General features: G+C 40.3%; 2 long non-coding RNA genes across 7 annotated transcripts in view; one reads left to right on the forward strand and one right to left on the reverse strand.

Moving 5' to 3' along the window:
* LOC146057509 (uncharacterized) overlaps window positions 1–26,043 on the forward strand; it is a 74,002-nt gene that overhangs the window by 25,421 nt on the left and 22,538 nt on the right. The window lies entirely within an intron of this gene.
* Window positions 1–26,043, reverse strand: part of LOC146057508 (uncharacterized) — a 292,284-nt gene that overhangs the window by 13,201 nt on the left and 253,040 nt on the right. Inside the window, exons 3-5 of one of the 5 annotated variants that reach the window (XR_014469733.1) lie at window positions 19,731–19,875; window positions 18,673–18,815; window positions 7,393–7,497 (exon numbers count right to left, since the gene is read on the reverse strand). This is a non-coding gene — a long non-coding RNA (uncharacterized LOC146057508). The remainder of the gene's footprint in view (window positions 1–7,392; window positions 7,498–18,672; window positions 18,816–19,730; window positions 19,876–26,043) is intronic. The other 4 variants (XR_014469732.1, XR_014469735.1, XR_014469734.1 and 1 more) reach the window with 4 other exon arrangements.

Raw genomic sequence — 26,043 nt, forward strand, 5'->3', positions numbered from 1 at the left:
TGTGATTCTTTTTTTTTTTGTCATTACTTTGATGGCCTGGAGGCATTGGAATGAACCCTGGAATTAAGGGGTCAGAGGATACAATGATGTGATGGTTGGTGACTTTAGACTGTTGTGTCTGGGGGTGACCTAACCCTTAACTTTGCCAGTATACTGCATAGTGATAATATAGTGTATAGTGCTTTACAATTGGTAACAAACATAGTAATAAAACAAAACTGGATAGTAATGTAGAGAAAGAGGTAAAATGCCCTTCTCACAAGCTTGCAATCTATAGGGCAATACAAGAGTTGGGTACCATATACTTCATGTTGTGTGTATATCACATTGGTGCTAACATTGTATTGAGCTACACTTTGGTTGTGGATGACTTTATGAGCACCATGGGATGATATCTAGCAGGTATACCTCCCACCACCCAATACAGATCTCAGTATGCATAACACATGGAATTACCACTGCTTTCTGCATATACTGTACCACTGCTTCTATTACTGCATACACTGTACCACTGGTTCTATTACTGCATACACTGTACCACTGGTTTTATTACTGCATACACTGTACCACTGGTTCTATTACTGCATACACTGTACCACTGGTTCTATTACTGCATACACTGTACCACTGGTTCTATTACTGCATACACTGTACCACTGGTTCTATTACTGCATACACTGTACCACTGGTTCTATTACTGCGTACACTGTACCACTGGTTCTATTACTGCATACACTGTACCACTGGTTCTATTACGGCATACACTGTACCACTGGTTCTATTACTGCATACACTGTACCACTGGTTTTATTACTGCATACACTGTACCACTGGTTCTATTACTGCATACACTGTACCACTGGTTCTATTACTGCATACACTGTACCACTGGTTCTATTACTGCGTACACTGTACCACTGGTTCTATTACTGCATACACTGTACCACTGGTTCTATTACTGCATACACTGTACCACTGGTTTTATTACTGCATACACTGTACCACTGGTTCTATTACTGCATACACTGTACCACTGGTTCTATTACTGCATACACTGTACCACTGCTTCTATTACTGCATACACTGTACCACTGGTTCTATTACTGCATACACTGTACCACTGGTTCTATTACTGCATACACTGTACCACTGGTTTTATTACTGCATACACTGTACCACTGGTTCTATTACTGCATACACTGTACCACTGGTTCTATTACTGCATACACTGTACCACTGGTTCTATTACTGCATACACTGTACCACTGCTTCTATTACTGCATACACTGTACCACTGCTTCTATTACTGCATACACTGTACCACTGGTTCTATTACTGCATACACTATACCACTGCTTCTATTACTGCATACACTGTACCACTGGTTCTATTACTGCATACACTGTACCACTGGTTCTATTACTGCATACACTGTACCACTGGTTCTATTACTGCATACACTGTACCACTGGTTCTATTACTGCATACACTGTACCACTGGTTCTATTACTGCATACACTGTACCACTGGTTTTATTACTGCATACACTGTACCACTGGTTCTATTACTGCATACACTGTACCATTGGTTCTATTACTGCATACACTGTACCACTGGTTCTATTACTGCATAAACTGTACCACTGGTTCTATTACTGCATACACTGTACCATTGGTTCTATTACTGCTTACACTGTACCACTGGTTCTATTACTGCATACACTGTACCACTGCTTCTATTACTGCATACACTGTACCACTGCTTCTATTACTGCATATACTGTACCATTGGTTCTATTACTGTATACACTGTACCACTGCTTCTATTACTGCATACACTGTACCACTGGTTCTATTACTGCATACACTGTACCACTGCTTCTATTGCTGCATACACTGTACCATTAGTTCTATTACTGCATACACTGTACCACTGCTTCTATTACTGCATACACTGTACCACTGCTACTATTACTGCATACACTGTACCACTGGTTCTATTACTGCATACACTGTACCACTGGTTCTATTACTGCATACACTGTACCACTGGTTCTATTACTGCATACACTGTACCACTGGTTTTATTACTGCATACACTGTACCATTGGTTCTATTAGTGCATACACTGTACCACTGGTTCTATTACTGCATACACTGTACCATTGCTTCTATTACTGCATACACTGTACCACTGGTTCTATTACAGCATACACTCTACCATTGGTTCTATTACAGCATACACTGTACCACTGCTTCTATTACTGCATACACTGTACCACTGCTTATATTACTGCATACACTGTACCACTGGTTCTATTACTGCATACACTGTACCGCTGATTCTATTACTGCATACACTGTACCACTGGTTCTATTACTGCATACACTGTACCACTGGTTCTATTACTGCATACACTGTACCACTGCTTCTATTACTGCATACACTGTACCACTGCTTCTATTACTGCATACACTATACCACTGCTTCTATTACTGCATACACTGTACCATTGGTTCTATTACTGCATACACTGTACCACTGCTTCTATTACTGCATACACTGTACCACTGGTTCTATTACTGCATACACTGTACCATTGGTTCTATTACTGCATACACTGTACCACTGGTTCTATTACTGCATACACTGTACCACTGGTTCTATTACTGCATACACTGTACCATTGGTTCTATTACTGCATACACTGTACCACTGCTTCTATTACTGCATACACTGTACCACTGCTTCTATTACTGCATACACTGTACCACTGCTTCTATTGCTGCATACACTGTACCACTGCTTCTATTGCTGCATACACTGTACCATTAGTTCTATTACTGCATACACTGTACCACTGCTTCTATTACTGCATACACCGTACCACTGGTTCTATTACTGCATACACTGTACCACTGGTTCTATTACTGCATACACCGTACCACTGGTTCTATTACTGCATACACTGTACCACTGCTTCTATTACTGCATACACTGTACCACTGCTTCTATTACTGCATACACTGTACCACTGGTTCTATTACTGCATACACTGTACCACTGGTTCTATTACTGCATACACTGTACCACTGGTTCTATTACTGCATACACTGTACCATTGGTTCTATTACTGCATACACTGTACCACTGCTTCTATTACTGCATACACTGTACCACTGCTTCTATTACTGCATACACTGTACCACTGCTTCTATTACTGCATACACTGTACCACTGCTTCTATTGCTGCATACACTGTACCATTAGTTCTATTACTGCATACACTGTACCACTGCTTCTATTACTGCATACACCGTACCACTGGTTCTATTACTGCATACACTGTACCACTGGTTCTATTACTGCATACACCGTACCACTGGTTCTATTACTGCAAACACTGTACCACTGCTTCTATTACTGCATACACTGTACCACTCATTCTATTACTGCATACACTGTACCACTGGTTCTATTACTACATACACTGTACCACTGGTTCTATTACTGCATACACTGTACCACTGCTTCTATTACTGCATACACTGTACCACTGGTTCTATTACTGCATATACTGTACCACTGCTTCTATTACTGCATATACTGTACCACTGGTTCTTTTACTGCATACACTGTACCACTGGTTCTATTACTGTATATACTGTACCACTGCTTCTATTACTGCATACACTGTACCACTGCTTCTATTACTGCATACACTGTACCACTGGTTCTATTACTGCATACACTGTACCACTGCTTCTATTACAGCATACACTGTACCACTGCTTCTATTACTGCATACACTGTACCACTGCTTATATTACTGCATACACTGTACCACTGGTTCTATTACTGCATACACTGTACCACTGATTCTATTACTGCATACACTGTACCACTGGTTCTATTACTGCATACACTGTACCACTGGTTCTATTACTGCATACACTGTACCACTGCTTCTATTACTGCATACACTGTACCACTGCTTCTATTACTGCATACACTATACCACTGCTTCTATTACTGCATACACTGTACCATTGGTTCTATTACTGCATACACTGTACCACTGCTTCTATTACTGCATACACTGTACCACTGGTTCTATTACTGCATACACTGTACCATTGGTTCTATTACTGCATACACTGTACCACTGGTTCTATTACTGCATACACTGTACCACTGGTTCTATTACTGCATACACTGTACCATTGGTTCTATTACTGCATACACTGTACCACTGCTTCTATTACTGCATACACTGTACCACTGCTTCTATTACTGCATACACTGTACCACTGCTTCTATTGCTGCATACACTGTACCACTGCTTCTATTGCTGCATACACTGTACCATTAGTTCTATTACTGCATACACTGTACCACTGCTTCTATTACTGCATACACCGTACCACTGGTTCTATTACTGCATACACTGTACCACTGGTTCTATTACTGCATACACCGTACCACTGGTTCTATTACTGCATACACTGTACCACTGCTTCTATTACTGCATACACCGTACCACTGCTTCTATTACTGCATACACTGTACCACTGGTTCTATTACTGCATACACTGTACCACTGGTTCTATTACTGCATACACTGTACCACTGGTTCTATTACTGCATACACTGTACCATTGGTTCTATTACTGCATACACTGTACCACTGCTTCTATTACTGCATACACTGTACCACTGCTTCTATTACTGCATACACTGTACCACTGCTTCTATTACTGCATACACTGTACCACTGCTTCTATTGCTGCATACACTGTACCATTAGTTCTATTACTGCATACACTGTACCACTGCTTCTATTACTGCATACACCGTACCACTGGTTCTATTACTGCATACACTGTACCACTGGTTCTATTACTGCATACACCGTACCACTGGTTCTATTACTGCAAACACTGTACCACTGCTTCTATTACTGCATACACTGTACCACTCATTCTATTACTGCATACACTGTACCACTGGTTCTATTACTACATACACTGTACCACTGGTTCTATTACTGCATACACTGTACCACTGCTTCTATTACTGCATACACTGTACCACTGGTTCTATTACTGCATATACTGTACCACTGCTTCTATTACTGCATATACTGTACCACTGGTTCTTTTACTGCATACACTGTACCACTGGTTCTATTACTGTATATACTGTACCACTGCTTCTATTACTGCATACACTGTACCACTGCTTCTATTACTGCATACACTGTACCACTGGTTCTATTACTGCATACACTGTACCACTGCTTCTATTACTGCATACACTGTACCACTGGTTCTATTACTGCATACACTGTACCACTGGTTCTATTACTGCATATCCTGTACCACTACTTCTATTACTGCATACACTGTTCCACTGGTTCTATTACTGCATACACCGTACCACTGGTTCTATTACTGCAAACACTGTACCACTGGTTCTATTTCGGCCTTTTTACTTGGCTAACACTCAAACACTACTTTCATGTAAGTTAATTACATATTAAGCACAAACATTAATCACACAAAGCATTGTCACTAGTCTGTGCACATTAATCACACATCAATTATGGCAAATACAAATATCATGTATACATTAATCACATTAAATAAACTTTATACATGTCATATTTACATTAATCTAACACCATATTTAAGGCTTCTTTACATGTGCTAAGGAAATGGAATACTAGGTCAACAAGCATTAGTTCGACATGCATGAAGGTCGACATGACTGAAGGTCACATGAGTTAGGTCGACGGGGGCATTATGTCGACCTGTAGTCATGTCGACAAGCATTAGGATGACCACTGAAGGTCGACATGGGTTACGTCAACAGGGACATTAGGTCGACACAAGCATTAGGTCGACAGTCAAACGGTTGACTTGGGTTTCTTCACTTTTTTTTTGAGCCAACATGTGCTGACAGGTGGTATTTTATGCCCTGCCATCTACTAGGGTGTGGTGGGAGACTAAAATAGTGTGCAGGCGTGTGCAGCGAGCCATGCGAGGGGATGCAGTGCACTTTTTTAGTGTCCATGTCGACTGTTGATCTTCAGTCATGAAGAGGGAGCAACATTTGGGATTGGAGGTCTTAGTGGACGTGAACCTAATATAGACTCAATAAGCCAACCCAAGTCAGTTTCGTCCAAATTGGTCCAACAGTGTCTGAATGCATATTAGACACACAGACAAATAACAGACAACCAATATGTAACATATGTGTAGTGTTGTATGGTCAGGATCATGGGCCAATGCATGACATTGAAGAGGCAATTTATTTTGTATGGTAAGAGTTAACAGATGATAAACCCTGGATACCTACATTCAGTACCCTATTCTGCCCAGTTTCTCCCACCACAACGTAAAAAATGGTTATGTTTTAATCCATACAAAATTCAGTACAAATGGACACAGCTATAAAGCATCTCATGCTTGCCTACCCCCCCGGAATGGCCAGGATGGTGGCCAAGTCTCCCAGAGCTTCTTGGAGCCTCCGCAACGCCCTTCCCTGCAACTACAAATGCCAGAATTCATGCTGTCCGGGGGAGGGGTGGGGCTAAAATTATGTGCAGCATTTCGTTGCATTTAAATCCCGCCCCCACTTCATGGACCTGCATGTAAATTGCGCCATTTTGTGGAATGGGGGTGGGGCTTAGATACATCAGCCTCCCCTCTGCATCCCCACCCTGTCATTTAGGTCTCATCTCCAGGCTTATCCCCTGGAAAGAAAATCTAAAAGGTAGGCAACTATGATACAGCTACATTAGCGGCTGTGATGCAAAACATACATACATATATATATACATATATATATATATATATATATATATTGCTTGTTACAGCCTATGGCTCTATCACTTTCCTAAAAATATAACATAAATCTAAGCTAAGTTAGACATGAAACTGCAAGAATAACCAAATCCATGTGATATTCATGAATTGTTAAATGCCCAAAACTCAGCTACAGTGATATCGACACAAGCAAAGTAACATGAAATGTCTTTACATTTAACAAATAATTAGAACATGCAGTGTAGGGATACAATGACCTTCCTCACACTTAATCAGTTCCTGCCAGCTTAGTGTTTGAGTCAAAAAAATTGCACTAATGAAGCTATTTGAAAGCTCTCGTGGACAACTGCTTCCTTTTTGAAGATTAAATGAATGATGTTGATGTGATTAATCTTAGTACAGGGAGTGATGCAGCAGCCAGAAAATACCTTAGTGATTTTCATAATTAAACTAAATCAACATTTCAAAGAAATGCCAGTGTTATCACTTGTACATTAGAATTACATTCATTAGACAGAAGAAACAAATAATTTAAGCAAACAAGGTTTTGCTCTCAGTGTACCGAGACTGGGTCATGCCTTGTGGTGTGCTCTAAATCACCATTATCGTTTCAACTCTCGTTTACAAAGCTTCAGAGGTTACTTGTATTTTCTTGTAGTAAGAACTTCTGTGGAAATAAGGGAAAAGGGTAATGAATAATTTTAGAAACTTATGTTAGCTAACTATGATTATTATCCTTTATTTACCTTGGGCCACAATCTTACACAGCACAATACATCAGGGATTATGTCCAACATGAATGACAATGATGTGAAATAGAAGGTAAAGGAAACTCGTTCTTCGGGTGCTTACTATTTAGAAGGTATGGGGAACATTTAATACCTAATTTAAAAGGAAGAAAGCAATGTTCAGTGAGGGAATGTGAGGTATGCCTCTGTGTGTGGGAGTGGGGGTGGTGGCGGAGGTGTGTGTGTAAAGGGGGGGGGGCGGGGTATATTCTTATGAATAGTTGGAATAAGCCTTTATGATGAAATCAGTCATTAGTGTGAGGTAGAAAAGTTTGTAGCTGAAGTGTGACAAATTAAATGAGAGGTTTTGAGGGAGCAATATTATAATACTCACTGGTCACTCACTGGTGGTTTTAAGTCAAAATATAAATGGAACAGGAGTAGAGATATGTAAGGCAGAGTTCAATCCATATGGCGCTACACATGAGTAATGGCATGGTGTCTTAATGAATGAATGATTTTTGGAGGCTGTACAAGCTTTTCATTGGCAGGAAATACAGAAATGGGTTGTAATGGTCAAGTTTTTTAATCTGAGTCTTGTTTGCATCTTGTTTGAAGATATATTGTGAACATACTGTAAGTATGGCACTTTGTGGGTTAAAGGATAGAATTATAGTTCCACTGATAAGAGATATTAGTTACAATTTTGCCAAATTATATTTGGAATTTCAGCGATTTTTCTACTTATTTTATACTTCAGAAGTCTTTGAGACTTCAATGAGCTGGAAGCTGGGAGAATATGAGTTGTGGTACAAACAGAAATGGGCCCAGAATCAGTAGAAGGTGGAGGTAATATTCACATTTTGATTGTAAAGTCATAGTTGACTGCTGTGGGGTTTGCAGGGTGAGTCATATTAAAGAGGTTTCAGAAGAGTGTGATTATTATTTAGAATGACCAGGACGGAGATAAAGAAGAGAAGTAGGAGGAGCTATATTGGCAATACTGAAGTCAATAGGAAAAGTGGTTGGCGCAGCTGAAAAAAATAAATGACCGTTTTATCTTGTGGTAAGATGTGTTGCTCAGAGGGTAGATTGTGAAAGTACAGTAGCAAGTGATCCCAGTGTGGACAGTATAGTGGGTTGTAGGGTGGTAAAGGTGTGTATTTTCAGAAAGATCTGGAAAGTGGGAGAGAGCCAGGACAAGCATGATAGGGAAATACATAGATAGGTAGCACCATTGGAGAGGTCATGAATGTTAGAGCAAGGTATAGTTATCAGAGAGGATTTGAGGCAAAGCTCAGAGGCAAGTATAATATTGTACATATGTCAGAAAAAAACTGAACTGATTAATTGAATGCAGAACAGTTGTGAATGATTACATTAATTGTACTATGAATGAATCACCAATCTCCTATTGCTAGCATAAAAACAAACCCAAGGCATGTCATTAATCTCAGTGGATCCAAGACCTTAAGCTGTAACACACATTTTATTTATGAATTAACAATTATTTATACAGTAAAGCAACAGCACACTCAATACTATTTTAAATTTGGGAACAAATACAGTAATTAGTAGGTGGTTTAAACAGCGCTTTTGGATCAACCAAAATAAATAAATACATTCACTCCTTTCTCTTTAATCAATTTTAACATTTATTTATATATATAAAAAAAAAAAGCAAGATCGGTACTTGTGTATTATAGCGGCGCCCATCGCATCGCATACCATAAGGCATGCGATGGTATGCGAGGTATGGTATGAGCGCAGCGAGCCACCGTGCCCGAAGCGTGGCGAGGAGACGCCTATACCTTCACAGGTATGGTATGAGCGCAGCGAGCCACCGTGCCTGAAGCGTGGCGAGCGCAGCGAGCCCCGCGAGGGGACGCCGATACCTTCACAGGTATCGGCGTCCCCTCGCGGGCTTCACAGGTATCCGCGTGCGTTCGCCACGCTTCGGGCTCGGTGGCTCACTGCGCTCGCCACACTTTCTATTCTCAACTCCACGCCGATGTGGATAGTGGGGGTATGAAAAGGTCAGAGGACGCGTACCGCTGCCCCTCGCGGGCTCGCTGCGCTTGCCACGCTTCGGGTTCACGTTTATAGTGGGGGGTGGCGTGGGGGTGCATTTCACATTGTAAGCACCCATTAGGGTGCTTAAAAGCACCCTTTAGGGTGCTTATACAATGTTTCATCGCATAGGGGGCAAAAATTGCGACGCATCGCATCGCATGCCATCGGGTGCATGGCATGCGATGCGATGCGATAAAAACATTGCGCGATGTACATCGGGGGCGCCGCTATAATACACAAGTACCGCAAGAGACACAGTAAATAAAATTTATAATCAATAAAACAAGTGCTGCTGACAATTTTTACAGTAATTAAACAAGATTATGAATGACTAGAGAAACAAAATATGTAATAGTGCTGCACTTACAGCCTGTCAGACAATAGGAGTTTCTTGCATGCATTTAATTACCACATAATACATATGTGCCCAGCCCTATTGCAATGGGAAAATGTTCTTAGAGGTCATATAATGTAGTCACACAACCATGGTGATCACAAAGTTATTTTAGCACAGAAAGAATAAATGTAAGTTTTGAGTAAACCATGTAGTGGTGTTGTAATCATTGAATAAGAGATCAAAGGTTAGTGCAGAAATTTGCTAAGTTCTTGTATGAGGGAGGGAGGCAAATCCACATACAGATAGATGCAGCATTTTAGCACAATGGATGTGTCACATTGGGAAATATCTTATGCTAGCCACACATCAGACCAACTTTCCTCCAACCATTCAACTAGTTGCTTGGATGGAATAAAAATATGGTACTGGATGGGAGCAAATGTAATATTTACTTCAGAAATTTGCTCCCAAAATCTAGAAAATGACAAAAACTGTCGCTCAGACACGGTACTGTAGTTGAACTTGTTTGATATAAACATTTTGAGTGAAAGTTTTTGTCCATTTTCCTGGGTTTGTGAGCACCTTTCTGATTGTCTTTGCTCCCATCCAGTACCATATTTTTATTCCATCCAAGCAACTAGTTGGATGGTTGGAGGAAAGTTGGTCCGATGTGTGGCCAGCATTAGACAAGGGAAGAGCTGAAACTTGGGCCAGTTTTATTGAGTAGTATTTGATACTAAATTCAGTTAGAAAAAAAGGGCAAGAAATTCAGGGGCTTACAGAGTGGAGAAGCAGAATAAAAATGATATGCGAGGAAAATCAGTCTGCACTCAAATGTTTGTGCGTACGTTTAGTTGAAGGAAGACCAATAAAATGAAATTGCAATAGTCAATGTGGGAGACAATAAAGTACAGTGACTTGTGTGAGACAAACATTCTCATGACATATGCAACAAAGGAAAGTTCTGAATAGTGGTAGGTATTACACATGGGCTACAGTGCAAACCTCACAGTGGGCGGGATGTACTAATGTAAATGGGTGGGATGCACTAAACGAAAATTGGTTTATTGGGTTTTTACCGCATTTTCATATGCTGGGAAACCCGCACGCTGGGTTTTCACTGCAGGAGTATTGCCAGCAAAAGCTGGTGATACCCCATAGAAGCCTATGCACCCCCCTCAAACACCTGCCGACCATCCCTCGGACCCCTGCCGACCCCCCTCACTTTTGTCCTGTGCTGTGCTTCCTGGACCAGTGATGTCCTCCTCCCTGCACTATACATTGTCTTCCGGGGCAGGGAGGAGGAGAGCCCGCCCCGCAGCCCCAGTGACCAGCATCATCTTCAGTAGCCGGGTAAGTGAGGGAGGGGGAGACGCTGAAGAGCCGTCGGGGACCCGCTGCACATTGCAGGCGCAACGCAAAGGACAGCTCTTAACGCACTTATATGCGATAATTATCTCTGCGGTAGCCGGTGATGTGCATCGATATTAGTGCATCCTGCCCAAAATGTGGTAAAACCCCCAGTGTACGAGGTTTTACCGCATTTTCAAATGTATTAGGACCCCCGGTTGCCATGTTTCCACCTTTGGGGGGCAAAACCCTATAGAAGCCTATGGGCTTCTTATCGCTGCCCATCCCCCTGGCTTACCTTCCTCCAGGAAGCCTGGACCCCTTCCCCCTAGCAAGGCAGTCAGAGGTCCTTCCGGCTTTATGGGGGAGAAGGAGGCGCCGGGGTCCTTAGGCTTCCGGCCATGGATGGAGTGAGGAGAGCCCATGGAGGCGATGTTGATTGCATATGTTAGTACATATGCAATCAACATTATTGCGAGGGGCGGCAATGTATTTTAATACATCCCGTCCAGTGCATGAGGAAGGGGTGTGTGTGGGGGTCAGCAGTGCCACTGTGCTTCATTGAGCCAAATGAGAGTCTGGGGGTATATTTCATGGATCAAAATGGTTTGTATTCAAAGATGGTCCTTTGTATACAACTTTTATGTATTATTCACTGGTGTAAACTCTGTTGGGCGTTAGAATACCAGGATAACAACAGTTTCTTAGATACTTTAACTACCCTTTTCAAAAATCATTCCATGGCCAAAGTCCTTTAGATCCCATTTCTTCCAAATGGTGGTGCTTGATCTTAAGAATGGAATTTTTTGACCTCTTGAATAACTGCATGCATTGTGTTAATGCCATATGTTTGTCTGAATAAAGCCCCCACTAATTTCGATTTGATCCTGATGCACGGCCCGCAGCATTGAAATCAAATAGAAAAATAGAATGTGCAGGCAATACTATATAATACAGATCTGTATTATATAGTCTAAATTGAATGTTTACAGGGCGCCATGCGATTCAATGCTGATTCAATCAGGATTGTATAGAATTGCACAGTGTGTACACCCCTTAACTCTCTCTCTCTCTCTCTCTCTCTCTCTCTCTCTCTCTCTCTCCCTCTCTCTCTCTCTCTCTCTATATATATATATATATATATATATATATATATACACACACACACAGAATATATCCTACATTGAACTGTCATCTAACTCTAATTGCTACTTCACATATGTGTTACATTACACTAACATTTTACCTATGCTAATCCAGTCAAAAATATCCTTTCTCAAATTGTGATTATGTTTACTGTATAACTCAAAATGATATTTGCCCTGCTACCAAAGGTATAAGACAAGGGTTAATACATCAATGAAAAACTGAGTGCACTTTTCTTCTTCCCCCACTCTAAATTATTTTAAAGGTTCATCTGTGACTTTTGTTAACCTTGATATTTGCAGTGTGCTAGCTAGTCATCAGCCAATCTATCCACACCGTATTGTTTAATAGAAAAAATAAATGATTTTTTCAGCTTACTAGATAAAGAAGTAGACTTTTACTTCAGGGACCAACATTTTAGCTTAGCCAATATTGTAGGAGAAATGAGTTTGGTGGTATGTGCTACAGAACACAAGTAAAAATTATCTATCTATCTATCTATCTATCTATCTATCTATCTATCTATCTATCTATCTATCAACTAACTATCTATCTAACTAAAAAATAGTTGTACATTATTTGGTTGTACATTATTTGGTTGTACATTATTTCATGCCTGCAATTATTTGATACATTTAAACTTAGGACTCTGAAAGGACTTGCACCTTATGGCCCTTAAATTATATAATTTAAAGTACAAAAATAATGGTACTTGTGTACTAGCACAACGCGGAATACATGTAAAGTAATACGCTGCGCTCACCACACTTCGGGCTCGGTGGCTCGCTGCGCTCGCCACACTATATAAAATCAACTCCACGCCGACGTGGATAGTGGGGGTATGAAAAGGTCGTAGGACGCATACCGCCGCCCCCCGCGCGCTCGCTGCGCTCGCCACGCTTCGGGTTCACATTCATAGTGGGGGTGGCGTGGGGGTGCATTTAACATTGTAAGCCCCCTTTAGGGTGCTTATACAATTAAACATAGTATAGAGGGCTTATACAATTTTAAATCGCATTGCAGTGCATCGGGTGTATGCGATGCGATAATATGTTGTACGACCAAATATCATGGGTGCCGTGCTAGGACACAAGTACCAAAATAACTAAACAATCCAAACTTTATGAATGTGTTGTGTTGTGTTAACTTTGCTGGTGATACTCCAGTCTCTCGCTGGGGCTTTATTTCCTTTAGTACAATGTATGTGATCATTTGTTTATTCATTATGGAATGAATACTGAGTTTAGAGCATGCCCATTTACTTAGTGTGAACTAGGATATTTGTGCAGCACATGCCCACATAATAGGCGTACACCTAAAGCTGGGTACACACTACCAGGTAACGTGTGGTGCTCCAATATGATCACCTGTACACTCTGAGCAATTTCTAGCTGAGTGTGTTTTTTCTTCATGGCCTCCTTATTGGGAGCTGAAGGTCTGACAGTTGGTCTGTGAACAATGGTGCAAACAGGAATCTACAGATCACACATGCACACAAACACAAGAACACACACACACACACACACAGTTGGATAATCAGCCTGAAAGGGAATTTAGCAGTTAGAATACTGACATAAGCTCATGGTGAAGGTTTTACAGCAGGTGCCGGATGACTGCCCGGCAGTTGGGATTCCGATGTCCGGACCACCATACCAAACCCGTTACAGCTGGTATGCAGATCAGACTTCTCAGACAAAGCAGGTTGTACTGAACTGCTGGACAGGTGGGATATATAAGTCACAAAACAAACTACTAAAACATGAGTAAATTAAGTCTGGATTGTGAAACATTCGTCGCATAGTACTGATTATTGGTACTTTGTGCATGTGAAGGACCCATTCTGCACTTGCACGAAAGAGTTCTGTGATGACAGATGCAGATGTGTCATCCCAGGGACCGGGAGAGGACAGCAATGGCCGCTATTTGAAGTGGTGTGCGCTGGTGTGGGATGAGACTAAGGATCTCTGTCAGAGGACAGAGATTTCCTACCCTCTTGGCAGCTCCTGCAGTGGCCTTTGAACCACGCAGTCGGCCGATGGTATCAGAGATCATCCGATATTTTCTTAGGATGCAACTTGACTAGGATGCAGCATAATTCTGTGTTCTAGGTTGATGGCTCCTGCTACATAATGATAATACTGTCATCGCTGCTGCTTCTATGTAACCACCTCCATCTACATCTGGAAAAGCACCAGTGTGTACCCGGCTTAAGTGTGCATGCAGATCTTCTTATTCCTTACATTCAGTCTACAGTGTTGTCTCTTTTTCACTGTTCGAAAACACTTTCCTGTAATATTTCTCACTTTATTTTACTCAACTCTATGGTCTATTGACTTCTTGCCTCTAAATTCTAATATCTGTGAAGAATCTAGTTGAAAACTGCAACCCCATTTCATTGACCTGTCCAGACAAAGTTCCTCCATCACATCTGAAATGTTCATGGTGTTGTACACCCCATCCTTGGCTTAATAAGCAAACATGTTTTCTTTTGTTTGTGCTTACTGAGCCCAGTGTCTCTGGAGACAAATACAATTCCCTTCTGGAATTTAACAATGACAAGTCAATTCTGTCATGTGTTCTATCTGCATTCTTACATTCCAAGCATCAAATCCATGTTAGCACTTTACTAGCTGCAATTCTCATCATCCCAGCAGAGACATCTGAATAAAGTAACATTCTATCCATAGCCTCCTTATTGTCCTATTTTACCCTCAATTTTGAAATAAGTGTAATAAATACCACCAGAGAATGAACTCATATATCTAGAAATCGATATTTATAAGGGGTACAGTATGATATTTATAAAAGGTGTAGTGTTCCCTCCACTCATTTTTTTTTTAGTTCTTACCCCCCCAGAGTCCCATATTGTCTGCAGCAGTGCTGCAGAAATCACCGTGAAAATGGCACGGCTGTTATTTTCCTGGCATTTTGTGATTGCACAGTAGACTTTAGGACATCACCAATGTTCCCTAGTGACCCCAGTGCCCAGAGGCTACGGCGCAGCCAGCTAGAAAGGAGTGGGCCCAGATGAGGTCTGCCCACTGGCCTCCTACTGTCTAGAAATGACCCTGTCACAGCTGTATCAGCTTTACTTAGTAAAATGTTTAAATGGTCACTAAACTATTGTTGTGATAAAAATACATTCACATATAAAAATATTCTTACCAGTGGACTTGTAAGTTTATAATGGATTAGGGATGAAAAATCTTTTTGGAAGATACACTTCTTCTTGATGGCAGGTGCATTCATTTTCGACTAATCCCAGTCTATACACATGTGCGAGTGTTTTGACAAAGGTAATATTGCATCAAGTTTCAAAACACCACAAGTAGCAAAAAATTATTTTATTTGAATAAAAGCCTAAGTAACAGATATGTATCCTATAGCCAATCCACGGAATTTGGAAATTTGAGATCTTGGGAAGCACACAAAATGGGTAGAAACATGGGCATATCTATAATGGGTGCACTGTGGCCCACACCACACAACCTGCACCAATTTACATTTACAGTATTACTTTTCTGTTGGAACTGCAGGTATCATCAGGAACATAACACAAGTGTCATACCTGTGCCGCAGGTATCATGATACATTGAGCTGGTCACATATATTTCCCGAGATCTGCACATATGCACAAAGGAAATGACATGGAAAATAACACTGGTGCACATATGCGCATATGGGCTTCTGGCAAATGAGAAATCCACCAATGAAGGGTGAGACTGCACATGGGCTGTACACAGGCTCTCTCCAATTTTGATTCATTCCTGGGTGAGGGTGAATGCAGACTATGGGAGTCAAACATACTTTTATGACCATAATATTGTCTCTGAGCCTCACTAGATCCCATTGTGTTAGCCTTGATCACTCTTTCTAGACCACAAGATCTTATGGCCATGGCTTTCTCTACCTTCTACATCAAATTTGCATCTTCTTCATAAACTTTGTATGTAGTTGTTCCTTTTTTATGAATGACTAGGTGAGGTACTGGGGGTTGCTTGGGTTTGGTTGTGCAATTAGCATTACTTGAACTTTATCCTTCTCCTGTTTTAAGCTTGACAGCTCTTCCAACAGACCTAGGAGGTGGCTGTTTAGTGTCATTTGTGTTGATGGGGTTTCGCTTGTAGCCATAATCCCCAGACTTTCTCTGAGCAGCAATCTTTTTAAATGTATTTTAGGGGAACAATGCCTTTGCTTTTTATTCTGTTTCTGTAGCATTTTGGAACATTTTTGGGGTATTTTTAGAACTTTGTAAAAATTCTTTATTATTTTTGGAATTTTGTATTTCTTTTGGTATTTATTTTATTTATTTTATTTATAGTTTCTTATATAGCGCACACATATTCTGCAGCGCTTTACAGAGAATATTTGAGCATTCACATCAGTCCACTGCTCCAGTGGAGCTTACAATCTTTATTCCCTACCACATGTACACGCACACACAGACATTCTAGGGTTAATTTGTTGGGAGCCAATTAACCTACCAGTATATTTTTGGAATGTGGAAGGAAACCGGAGTACCCGGAGGAAACCCACGCAAGTACGGGGAGAATATACAAACTCCGCACAGTTAGGGCCATGGTGGGAATCAAACACATGACCTCAGTGCTGTGAGGCAGTAATGCTAACCATTACACCCTCCGTGATTTTTTTCCATTTTGTAATTTTTTGGGGTAGAAGTCACACCAGGAACCCAAGCACTTGGTTAGGCATCCCAGACCATTCATCATTATTAATTTCCATCAAAATCCATTTAGTGGAAGGCACAGAATATGCTCCCTGGGTCAAAGGTCTGTCCAACGTACATCAACTTGACATTGGACAGAGTTCCTGGCCACTCCAATAGGCATCCTAGACCATTTGCCTTCCCTCTCAAATGCATCCCTCTTTGAAGTTCTCATCCGAATCCTTCCAGCAGAAGGGCCCCCACGGGATCGGGATTGGGGGTATTTTGGGCTCTAAACCTAATCTGGACCCAATCAATAATACAGCATCTACCTTTGATTATACATAGCTCTAGTTGATGGTATCTTATTTTACATCAAAAGTTATACTGTATGCACACAAGCTTCATAACAGGTTTTTTAAGTGGATGACTCTCTGTCAGCTGAATTTAATATGGATAAAACAGAAACTGAACTGAAGTTTCATTAACAGTTCAGTCAACACTATTACCAACCCCAGCTAGTTTGTTTCTTTTATGATCATTTTAATTCTTACATTACATGCAACTAAAATAAACAAAGAAAAATACAATACTTGGGGTTCTATTTACTAGGCTTTGGAGAGAGATAAAGTTCTAACCATTCAGCTCCTGTCAGCTTTCAAACACAGCCCATAACAAGCCAGGATTTGATTGGTTGGTACTTTATTTCTCTCACTTTGGGCCAGATGTATCAAGGTTCCAAAAGTTATAATGTGGAGAGTGATAAACAACCAGCCAATCAGCTCCTACCTGTCATTTTTTAAACCCAGCCTGTAACATGGCAGTTAGCAGCAGATATGCTACACTTTATCAATTGTTAAAGCTTGATACATCTGCCCTTTACCTCTGTTAGGTCTTAGTAAATAGACCCATTGGCTCTAGCAGAGCAGTGACATTAATGAACAAATTGGTCAATAAATGATCAGCTGCTCAGGCTCTCTTGCTTTTGATTGCCTGGAGCATGAGAAAACGGCTCTTGTTTGTCTTCTTGATATTGTATTTGTTTTTGTTTTCTGCTGATATGTTTTTTGGCTTTTCTAACCTGTGACTGAGTCCCTCACTTCCACCTTTTACATTCTGTCCATCACTTCCCTCCCTCCAATTTATGTACATATGTGGTTTGCAAATTGCTTCAATTAAAAGATTATACAAAAACTGCGCTCATTGGCTATTTGCATAGTGACCCCTCAAGGTTAAATGAATGATTATAAATGATGAATATATATTGCAGTTCCGCTAGGGCACAGTATATGTATTCTCACTTGGACAGCTCCAGAATCACTGGCTGTCATGGAAACACTGACACAAGTAGAGAGCTAGCATTCTAAAGCAGTCAGTGGTTTCCAGGGCTCACTAGGAATTGCAGGACAATTTTACACACTATTAGCACTGCATTGCTATTCAATATATGTTTTCTCCTAGATACAGCAAGGAAATGATGGTCCACATTTTTATTTTCACATACCAAAACAAAACATTTTAGTAATACTTAAAATTGTTTACCAATGTTTCCTTTTATATGTCCTTTATTCATCCTTTAGGCAGAATACCGCTAGCAGGATCCATATTGGTCAAAATACCGACATCTTCAAATATGTGCAAACTGTCATACGCCTAGGGTTTCCTTTATTGGTCATCTGCATATGCTCACATCAAGATAATTATTTATTAATTTACAGTTTCTTATATAGTTCACACATATTCTGCAGCACTTTACAGAGTATATTTGAACATTCACATCAGTCCCTGCCTCAGAGGAGCTTCCAATCTATATTCCCCTATCACATGTACATGCATACTCATTAATTCTAAGGTTATATTGTATCGAGCCAATTAACCTACCAGTATATTTTTGGATTGTGGGAGAAAACCGGTGTACCCGGAGTTAACCCACGCAAGTACGGAGAGAATATACGTATATTTATATAGTGGGAATCGAACCCATGACCTCAGTGTTGTTAGTCAGTAATGCTAACCATTACACCATCCGTACTCCCCTAAGATAATGCATGCATCAGGCCCTAGGTCACTAAGCTTTCCAATAGTGATAACATCATCTAAATCATCCACTGTTTTTGAACAAGCAAACAAACTAAATTACAAACTTATTACATATATCTAAATAAGCACACAATTACAATTATGTTCCTTTTGAATGGTATTGTATGTGTCTGTTGGTGTATTTTTAGGAAAAGTGCTAACATAAACATATATGGCTATATATTTTAACATTCATATGTTGTCTCGTGTTATTGTCATCGATTACTTTTGATATCTTTTCCACCATCTCTACCCGATTGTTTCATTATCTGAAGCTCGACCTGACCAAAAGGGAGCTTAGGAATTTTCCTCTTGCAATATGTGACCTCCTATAAATCATGCACTAAAAAACTTAAGTGTAATATTTTTTAATATTACCCCTTACAATACATCTAAAGATACCAAGATCTGTCCCTTGGCCCCATTAATCCTATTATAAGCGATATCATTCTTTCAATCTCACATATTTACTTCATTCATCACTTCTTTACATTACTCATCTCTAAAATAATACTGCTTACCTTTTGCTTTATCTAAAACCACCTCCACTTGGGCATTCTTCCCCCCTGAAGTTCACTTCCATCACCTCCTGAAGGTCCTTTCACACCAAACCGAAGGCGCAGAGTAATCACCTGTGTGTACTTTAGGGTCCAGCTTTACATATCACTGTGAGGAAACAGCAATTATTACACAACAACATTATTAGAAAGGAAAACTGGTTCTGGAAAATTATATTTACATATTTAAGAGTAAGATGTAGAACTTCATGGTCAACAGCAACTATGATCACTGAGATACAGTGGGTCAAATGTAATAGGGTGAGAGTTTCAGAAAGTGAGAGATTTTGGGAGAGTTTCCCCATTCTTTTTAAAGCAGCAATCAATTACACTGCAAAACCAGGTTGATTTTGCCATGTACTTGATTGCTGCTTTAAAAAGAATTGGGAAACTCTCCCAAAATCTCTGACTTTCTGAAACTCTCACCCTATTACATTAATATAACACTGTTAAACTAAAACTGCATAAACAAAGATATTAAGTAGCCTGTGATCTTGTCGAAACTGAGCACCAGCTCACCAACACCTGCCAATTCTCTAACATGTAAAAATGGGTTTTCTGTTATTGCTACCTATTTATAGAATACAAATGAACCTTTATGTGTTGAATTGTATATCCTTAATTGTGATAATTACAGAGGTTGTATTTTTCTATCCAGATTTTATAATATTTTTGTACTTAATTTTGGAGACAGCCATTACAGTTATGCTTCTATTTGATAAATGGATATATACAGTATGAGTGTGTATGTGTTTTGTTTTGTTTTGTTTATGTAAAGGTTTGTCTGTACAACAGAAAGAATGCAACTATTGGCTGTTTTACTAATGGGAGTGTCCATTTTTCCACCATCCATGTAGTATTTATTATTGAATGGTGTTTATCATTTCTAAGACTCTTGCATGTATTAGTATTCTGTGTGTCTGATACACACTATGCCAAATGAGTAGCTTTTATTGCAGAGTTCACAAGGTCATTTTCTATTGTACTGTGCCTTCATGCTCATGAAGCTGGTAGCCTCTTTTGCTGACCTACATGCATTTCCTCTGGACTTTAACATTCTGAACATCTGTCTTCAGGTTTCTGTCTAGAACCTCAAGAGGCCACGTTGTGCATTTTTATTGTGTATAATAAAATCCACAACGGAATCTCTCTGAAAGCTCAGTATCTCTTTATACCTCAGATTGTTTTACTGTCAATGTCAGTCAATTACCCTTTCATTCAACAGTTCATACCGGTTCTCAAATATCAATCATTGAATTTAATGGAAATCTGCTGATTTAAGTCAAACCAGATACATCATATTTATTTGTATAGCACTGCTCTAAAAAAGGTTTCATTTGTTCTATAAACACTTGCTTCGTATATTGGGTCACATTTTTAGCAGTACATGGTAAATGTTTCTTTGTATTGCATGTTCTTGATCTCCAGTCACTTATGATGGCCATTTACTAAATCCTATTTATCTTCATCCTGTATCTGACTGCACTTAATTTTAAGTCCAAGATATGTTTACACATGCACTTTCCTGAGAAATACCGGTAGTTTTAAATGAATAAAAAATATGTAATATTACCAATAATATATATATATATATATATATATATTATTTCTAGAAGGTGATTTTGGAGCCGATCCCTTTTCCTCCCTTTATACTTAACCAAAATTGATAAATCAGGTACCATTTAAAAGATTAAGGGGGTTATTCTAGTTCATTATTTCTGACAAAATCCTTCTTAGATGGACAAAACCATGTGCACTGCGGGTGGGGCAGATGTAACTTGTGCAGAGAGAATTAGATTTGGGTGGGGTTTTTCTTCAAAGTGAGATCTATATTGCAGTGTAAAATAAAGCAGTCAGTATTTTCCCTGCACAGAAACAAAATAACTCACCCAAATCTAATTCTATCTGCACATGTTACATCTGCCCCCCCTGCAGTGCACATGGTTTTGTCCATCTAAGAAGGATTTTGTCAGAAAGAATGAACTAGAATAAACCCCTAAGTTCTCCGCTTCTGACGAATTGTTAATTTACAATTGCACATGGTTTTGTTTGTTTAAAAACCAAAGTTAAAAATGGAGTTTGGCACACTAAACTCTGCCCCTCCACCTTCCCACTGTCCGGATCCACTCAGTATATGAAAAACATGGTGGATTCCACGCGACATGCGGCCCCAGTCGGAGGCTGGCCTCTGACACCACATCCTGTCTGGCAGCACAGCCTTGGTGGTCCCTGCAAAAATGATGATCCCTTTTCTCCCTTCATACTTAACCAAAATCGATAATTGAGGTACCACTTTAAAGATTAAATTCTCCTGTGAACTCTTCAGCATCTCGCCGTGTGTAGGTGCCTTAAGATGATCAGTTTTGCTCGGCTACTCAAAATGGTTACAAATGAACCGGTTCTTCTTTCATCCTACTACAAACCACCAAAATTATTCAAATTTTTTTTTGCTTGCAAAAGTTTTGCACAGGCCACCTATTAATAAATAATAATGGTACTCTTTACCTAGAAGGGCGCCCACGATTTTGATCTTGGGCATCGCAAGGTAAAAAATCACGTCGGTCGCATCGCATGCGACCAAAAAATCGCATGCATTGCGACCGACGCGATTACCGCGATTTCCCATAGGGAACAATGTTAAATGTCCCAATTGACCCGATTTTCCATAGGGAACAATGTTAAATGGCCCACAGAGACCAAATAGGCACCCTGAAGTGTGAAATGTTAACGCCACCCCATGATCAACGTCAACATGCATGCTGGGATTTGTAGTTTCACAACATCTGGAGGGCCACAGTTTGAAGACCCATGCTCTAACCTTAAACCCCCCCCCTTCTTAGCCAAACCACCTCCTAGTGCATAACACTCCAGTCTAACCTTAGTGCCTAACCCTTGCTGCCCTAATTTACTCCTAGTGTCTAACCCCCAGGCAAACCTAGTACCTAACCCTTCCATCACGGAGCCTAACCCTAATCTCCTGCTAGTGCCTAACCCCCCACCACCCGCAGGCGAACCCTAGTGCCTAACTCTTGCAGGCTAATGTAGACAATTTGATTATGTCAACATCTCACATCCTGGCACTCTAGCAGTGTTGACAGGTTGCCTGTTGAAATATTAACAATGTCAACATCATAGTTGACTACATTTTTGTATCAACATTATAATTACATAATTAACACTCAATACACTATGGGCAGATATATTCAGCCTTAAAAAGAGATAAAAGTGAGGGTGATAAAGAGTGATAAATGTCCAGCCAATTAGCCCCTAACTGTCATATTATAGACTGTGTTTGAAAAATTACAGTGTTGAATGTCAGTAGCTGATTGGCTGAACGTTTAGCACACTTTATCACCCTGGCGCTTGTATCTTTTTAAGGCTTAATACATCTGCCCCTATGTTTTCAAAATGTAGAGATCCTAAAGGTTTATGGATGACGATCGTAGATATTGATCCATCATATCACTATCGAGTTCAAGAAAGATAAACCACAAAGAAGTAATCAGTCATACATTATGTGCAGAAATATAGGGGAAGGGAACAAAAATAAACATAAGTAGCTATAAAGCTATAAAAAATATAAAAGGACTAACTTTACAAAGTAAGCAATAATGTATAATTAACCCTTTGATAAATAACATATCTGCTAAGATGTCAGTGTAGTTCAAATTTGTTATATAAGTTCAAATAAAAAATGTCAGCACTCAAAGGGTGAAGAAATAAACCTGTTTAACCTTTTGAGTGCCAAGTGAATTTGTCAAAATAGGTTTGAAAATTTGCAAGCAAACATTATGCGTCATAATGACCTGTAATGTTTTCTTTATTTAGGAAGTATAATATTTTTTTACACAGCATTTTTTATTTGAATTTATATAACAAATGTGGACGACGCTGTCATTTTTACTTTTTTTAGAGGATATTTTGAACATCTCTCACAGAGATCTTGGCACTCAAGTTAAATAAGTGCACGTTGGTCAGCAGGAGCTAGACTAGTGCAATTAGCACCTCTACACTCTCCTTGCTTTTGTCGCATCAAACTTTGGGGTCAATTCAGTCCAGTTCCCACAGGTCCGACTTCCTCTCTTCTCCCGATGTTTTGGGTCTGTGCATGTGCATTGTCACTAATGCGCATGTATAAGTCTCATCTGTGAGTGCCTTCGGTTAAGTCACATGTAGTATGGCTGGGTGCATGCAATATGGCCTGGCGCATGTAGTATGGCTGGGCGCATGCGGTATGGCTGGGCGCATGCAGTATGGCTGGGGGCATGCAGTATGGCTGGGCATGTGCAGTATGGCTGGGTGCATGCAGTATGGCTGGGCGCATGCAGTATGGCTGGGCGTATGCAGTATGACTGGGTGCATGCGGTATGGCTGGGCGCATGCGGTATGGCTGGGCGCGTGCGGTATGGCTGGGCGCATGCAGTATGGCTGGGTACATGCGGTATGGCTGGAGACTTGTCAAACCTCATGCCTTTTATAGTACAGTTACAACTGCCATATATTACAGATGAGCAAAGTCCTAATGATAAAATTAATGTAAATCCAAAATGATATATTAAGAGTTACACACAAATAAAGTGATAAAACATAATTTACAAATGATAAACCCAACAACACTTTCTATATATAGCAACATCTATTAATCAATATAAGTACAAAGACAACCCTCTGTGAGCATAAAGGTTATGATGATAATATAAGAATGCAACCTCTCATTAAGAGACCACAAATAACTACTAATAGCCCTCCATATTTCCATAGGGCAGGGGATATGAAAGTAAAGTACACTCCATTAAAGTGAAGGTCTGTTGGTTGTCTGGTCAATAGGTCACAGAGACCTAATGGTGTTCTTTTTCTATGAGAAATCTTAGATCCCACCATACTCAGTGATGATCTCTTCTATCCATATGGCTGGCTGGGGGGCAGGGTACTTGTATCTTAATTAAAAAGACTTCTACAGGAGGTAGCTTCTAAAATAAAATATATTATCGCTGATGAATTTAGGCATTTATTTAAAGATGGGTCTGGCAGTTGTTACATCCGAATCTATGTATCTAAATTTGTACTGCTTATTCCGTGTTCATCAAATAATGTATTCTCTATTATAGAAATAAACAATGATGGGTACTTGTATACTATCACGGCTCCCACGATGGGCATAGTACAGGGAAAAATCGCATTGCATGTGATCGCATGCGATGCGATGCCATTTTTCACAAAAATCATGAACATGTGTTCAAATCATGTAAAATGCACCCCAAATGGCATTTTTCACACTGTATCACCCCCACTATCAACGCCAACCCGAAGCGTGGCGAGCGGCGGCGGTACACGTCCTACGACCTTTTCATACCCCCACTATCCACGTCAGCGTGGAGTTGAGAATAGAAAGTGTGGCGAGCGCAGCGAGCCACCGAGCCCGAAGCGTGGCGAGCGCACGCGGATACCTGTGAAGCCTGCAAGGGGACATGGATACCTGTGAAGGTATCCATGTCCCCTCGCGGGGCTTGCTGCGCTCGCCACGCTTCGGGCTCGGTGGTTCGCTGCACTCGCCACACTTTCTATTCTCAACTCCACGCTGACGTGGATAGTGGGGGTATGAAAAGGTCGTAGGACACGTACCGCCACCCCTCGCGGGCTCGCTGCGCTCGCCACGCTTCGGGTTGGCATTGATAGTGGGGGTGACACAGTGTGAAAAATGCCATTTGGGGTGCATTTTACATGATTTGAACACATGTCCATGATTTTTGTGAAAAATGGCATCGCATCGCATGCGATCACATGCGATTTTTTCACAAATGCATTAAAAACCCGGTAAAATCGCATCGCATGCCATCGCATGCCATTACATATGGCATGCGATGGCATGCGATGGGAGCCGTGATAGTATACAAGTACCCAATGATGTCCCTTTAGTTACAGTGGTCACTTTGGATTTGTGAACTTTACAAATGAACACTGTGCACAACAAGACATTGATACAGTAACACACAGTTTTACCAAATGGTTTATACACATGGGGCGAGATGTAATAAGGGTGCGTTTTTTTTAGACAGCTAAAAAAAATTTGCACCATATCCTATGTATAAAATATGCAATTTTCCCCCAAAATTTCCACATGTAATAACATCACTTGCGATTTCTGGTGATTTTTAGTAACAATGATGTGCGTTTATTTTAGTAAAGTGAATTTTTTAGTAATGGGAGTGTGCAGATTTTTGTTCTGATTTAAAAAAGGCATGGTTCCCCCCCACCCCTCGAGCATAACCAGCCCCGG

Source organism: Crinia signifera, chromosome 2 (genome assembly GCF_055691185.1).
Source record: "Crinia signifera chromosome 2, ASM5569118v1, whole genome shotgun sequence".
Taxonomy (NCBI): Eukaryota; Metazoa; Chordata; class Amphibia; order Anura; family Myobatrachidae; genus Crinia; species Crinia signifera.